Below are 5,459 nucleotides of genomic sequence, written 5' to 3' on the forward strand. Positions count from 1 at the left end.
ATTATAAAAATGCAGGCTGGAAAAGACAATTTATGAAAATAGATAAACGATTGCCTTATCCTTTCAATATAGGCAATACTGTAACTTATCTTTTATTAATACATATACAGCGTACGAGCTAGAGCCACACATTTTTCGCCAAAGAGTGACTCGAATTGAGAGTGACATGGAGGGTCAAACGAATACATCTTTCCGACAGTGGTTGGGTACTATGGAGCCGTGGCAATGGGCTCAAAATTTTGACGAGGGCTTTCGTTATGGTCAAATGACCACAAACTTAGTGGAGGGGGTCAACGCTGTATTGTTGAAAACACGACATCTTCCGATTTCAACAGTCTTTTCAGCTACATTCTACAGGTTAGCTACCTTGATGCCAAGAATGGGTCAGCAACAAGTTAACCAGATTGAGGCGGGACACATGTTTGTTGAAGATATTAGGGATGCAATGGTTGCAAACCATCGGATGGCGAGGTCGATGAATGTAGAAATAATTTCACGACGCCTTGAAACGTTTCGAGTTACGGAGACCATTGGTCGTTGACCCGGTCTACCACCTAGGTCTTATAGAGTTGATCTCTAGAATAGACAATACAATTGTAGGAGATTCCAAACACTTCATTATCCGTGTGCGCATGTCGTTGGAGCGTGTGCTAAAGTGAACCTTAATGTTGAACAATTTGTCGAAGATGTGTACACACTCAATCGCACGTTACGTGTATGGGAAAACGAGTTCCCTGTCCTGCCCGACTTGTCTACATGGAAAGTGCCTCCGATAACTTTCGAACTTGTCCCAGACAGAGGGCTACGCAGGAATCCAAGAGGTCGTCCGCAATCAACTAGAATCCGTAATGAAATGGACATTAGGGAGAAATCCGACGGTACGCGTTGTGGATTATGCAGGTTAGCTGGTCATAATCGGAGAAATGCCCGCAGCGAAACTATCATATCGAACAATCGTCACGATCAGGTAGGAATTGAACTTATGTTGTAATGTATTTATTTTATATGAAAAAAATTATATTGCAAATATTCCTCTATTTGTTAAAAATCCATCAAGCTGTTTTCTAGAGTTGCAGTTACGAATTTATTTATATCTGGAGCTACAGAACTCCAAATTAAGATCTGTTAATTTTTCTAGAAACTAAACTCACATATCTTTTTACCATAAAATTTTTAGAATTTTTTATTTAGCCAATTAGTACAGTTTATTCTTTAAAGTTACCCTTGCTTTGTTGTTCCACAGCTCCGACCCTTATTCACTAAAAATAAATTATATTATAGTACGGGATTTGGATAATGTTCTCGTCTATTTCTCTTGAAAATATACTCATTAATGATTCTAAGCATATAAATTTTAACTTATAAATATTTTTTTAAAATTTTTAATAATTTTTTGAAATCAGAACAGGGGATTCTAGAATCATTGTGGCTCTATCTCACAATAATTCAAATATCTTATAATATGAAATTCTTTTACTTACACCGTTTCTTATATGTGAAACTAGACTCAATAAGCTTTAATTCCATATTTCATCCAGCCTTTAATTCAATTTCTACAATTTTTATTGAATTTTCAAAATTGAACTACTACTATTGTCCAAACTATTTTTGTACAATATAATGATATTTATCATAATATCATTTTCAACTAATCATGAACTCACCATTTCATGGATCCCATAGTCAATTACACAATAAAACTTAATATAATCATCATTCAATTCTCATGAAGCACACATAACCAAACATTTTTACCAATTACCTACACTCAATCAACGAATTAAAATATACAAATAAGGTAATGGTTGAGTTTACATTTACTCAACTTGCATATATAACTACATATGTATCATCTATTTCATACATCCATGAAATCTCTATATATACCGGTAATAGTATGTTCCAATTTAATTAATGTTCAAATTAGATTAATGTTGTAATGTATTTAAAGTTTGTTCCAATTTATATTACAAGACTAAGTTTGATACAAGTTTTAGTGTTTTAATGTTCAAAAATGTCCAAATTAATCTAATTTACGTTATGGTCAAATTTTGTTCCACGTTTAAAAGTTTCAATTAATCTAATTAAATATATACAAAAAAATACAAACTTTTTAATATCAAAACCGAAGAAACCCCTAAAATTGATGGTTCGATGGTGTGGTCCTAGGGGTATATTTCTACGGAGGTCGACGTTCCCGTTGTGGGTGATCGCGACGACCAACATCCTCTTAAGTCGCAGGTGAAGTGTCTGATACATAGAAGAAAAATCATATGGCTCGAATGGCATCGATGAACTTGAGCCGGGAGGAGTGCCATGCTGCGGTGGATACAACCCAGTAGGAGTGGAGTACTGCAGTGGATACGGGCCAGGGGTAGTGCTATAATGCGGTGGATATGGGCCGGGAGAGGTGCTATGCTGCGGTGGGTAGACCCAAACATATCAAATCCGTAATGGTATCCGCCCCCCGATGAGTCCGGGAAATTGTCATTGCCCGCCAAATTCGGATGATAAGAAGTATCAACCGAATGTGAATGCGATGACGAGCCCGGGAAATAGTTATTGCCTGCCAAATCCGGATGATAAGAAGTATCAGTCGAATGTGAATGCGATCGCTCGGACTCGGCCTCCGGCTGTACCTCGGGCTCCGGCTCTGGGTCATGCTCGGCATCTGGCTATGGGTCGGGCTCTATATCGGCCACTGGCTCGTATGCCCCACATCGCTACATGTTCGGGGGGACTATAGTAGACTACCCACCAAGTAAATATGGCTTCCCCATACTAAAGTACCATTGTATGTACTCTAACGATGGGCGCAAATCGAAAGACATATCCATCTGAGGTCTTCGAGCCATCCAACTCTCCCACACTGCAATATATCTCCGGTGCGTAACCCCCCAATGCTGTCTATGTCTCCCTCTCTTGTTCTTACCGTGAACCTCCTTCCCCACCTGCATTGGCGGATCCGGGATGTACTGGATGCAACCAAACTGTCGTAGTACCCAATCCCCGTGGTACCACTCGACTACATTGAAACTGATAATTGGTGCGTTAGTGCACCACAAATGAGAATCAACGTAGGCAGACGAGGGTATAATAGCCGCAATTTCTGGTCTACGGTATGGCATCCATATAAACTGCACGATTAATACCATGATTAAAATTTAACACGGTTGGAGTAAGATATACAAAGCAATACATGTCACGAATATTTGAATAGCTTACCCTTCCCCGGCATGTTGTTCAATCATCAGACGATATATCGGGACAGTGTACGACCTCCGATACCCAGATAAATACTCTATCTATGAAAACAATTTTCAAGTAAATATAGTTCATTATAATAGTATCATTATAAAGAAATTACCAATTACTAACAAGTTAAATTTATCACCTGTTAACTAGCAGATATACGTATGGTTGGTGACTAACCGATGCCAAGAATGGCATCCGATAAAGAGCCCATGATTGCAACAATATAAGGCATCCGCCCATGTCTACAGACAAAGCTCACGATACAACATTGCCAGAACTGTGGAACCCCAACTATAGAAGCGAACACTACGCAGATCAGCTAACAGAGGTAAATACTAGATATGGACCTTGTTGTTGTTCGAATTGGGCATCAATACACCCCTATGATATGCATAATGTACGCTCGAGCTGCAGACACCAACTCTTCTTCGGTGGCATTATCTGATAAATGCTGGAAATTGGCTTTTAGCCATGTAAATTTCAACTCCGAAAAAGTAGACTCAGCATCGCGGGCGAGGCTCCTAGTAGGCTATAACAAAGTGCAGCCGGCTCAGCTATCGCACTTACGCCCGTGACGGCATCCCCGTCGATTGGGAGCCCAAACTGTAATGCAACATCCTCCAAAGTGACTGTGCACTCCCCACACGGCAAATGAAATTGTGGGTCTCCGGTCGCCAACGCTCGACCAATGTGGATATTAAATCGTACCGTAAATCAAACGTTCGGGTCAATACTGCTGACCCGAATCCAGCTAGCTCTAAGTAGGGCATCAGTCGTGCATCCGGGAAATATCCTACACCATTCACCCGGCCCCTTAATATGCGGTACGAGTCCTGACAGTGTTAAATTACAAAAATAGTTATAATAACATAATTTATTTTCTTAAATTACGTAGATCTTTTTTTAATGGAACCATTGCGTAACAAATAACAATATATTACCGTATTATTAACTGTATCACATATGTGAGAAAGTTCCTTATTGATCAATGAAGTCATTGCGATGCCTACAATTTCAAAATAAATTTCGGTTATTAATTTTAATGTTTGATAGATTTTAAATATTATTAGAATAACTTATAAAAAAATAGCAAACAATTTTTTCGACAACATTTTTTTTTGCTATACTACATTAAAAAATAATATATCCATTTAATACAAATATTATTATTATTTAAAATGATAATAAGTAAAATATTTTCGTATATTATTTTTATATTATTTTAGCAAAAATGTTTCAAATGTATTATGTAAGTGTTTTTTATATTTATTTAATAAATAACACTGATTTGGCACTTTTTTCATATTTTTTTATTTTCATATCTTATTTTTTAAAATATATTACTTTCGTATTATTTTATTTTAAAACCTTTATTTTAGTACATAATGTTTCAAATGTATTATTTAAATGTTTTTTATATTTTTTAAATAAATAACCCTGATTTTAGCACTTTATTCGTATTTTTTCGTATTTTTTTAAAATATTATTATCGTTTTATTTCTTATATTATTTTATACATATGTTTCAAATTATTATTTAAGTTTTTTTATATTTTTTTAATAAATACCCTAATTTTAGCACTTTATTCGTATTTTTTGTATATATTTTTTAAATATATTATTTTCGTATTTTTTTATATTATTTTAGCAAAAAATGTTTCAAATGTATTAGGTATATTATGTAAGTGTTTTTTTACACTAATTTAATAAATAACCCTGATTTTGACACTTTCTTCGTATTTTTTTTTGTATCTTATTTTTTAAAATACATTATTTTCGTATTTATTTCTTCATATTATTTTAGTACATAATGTTTCAAATGTATTATTTAAGTATTTTTTATATTTTTCAATAAATAACCCTGAGTTTAGCATTTTATTCGTATTTTATTCGTATATTATTTTTTAAAATAATTATTTTCTTATTTTATTTTTTATATTATTTTAGCAAAAAAAATTCAAATGTATTACTTAAGTGTTTCTTTATATTAATTTACTAAATAACCCTGATTTTGATACTTTCTTCGTAATTTTTTATTTTATATATTATTTTTTAAATATATTATTTTCGTATTTATTTCTTTATATTTTAGTACATAATGTTTCAAATGTATTATTTAAGTGTTTTTTTTATTTTTTAATAATACCCTGATTTTAGCATTACTTTTTTTCATATTATTTTAAAATATTATTTGGTATTTTATTT

This window comes from Gossypium hirsutum, chromosome A13 (assembly GCF_007990345.1).
Source record: "Gossypium hirsutum isolate 1008001.06 chromosome A13, Gossypium_hirsutum_v2.1, whole genome shotgun sequence".
Lineage (NCBI taxonomy): Eukaryota > Viridiplantae > Streptophyta > Magnoliopsida > Malvales > Malvaceae > Gossypium > Gossypium hirsutum.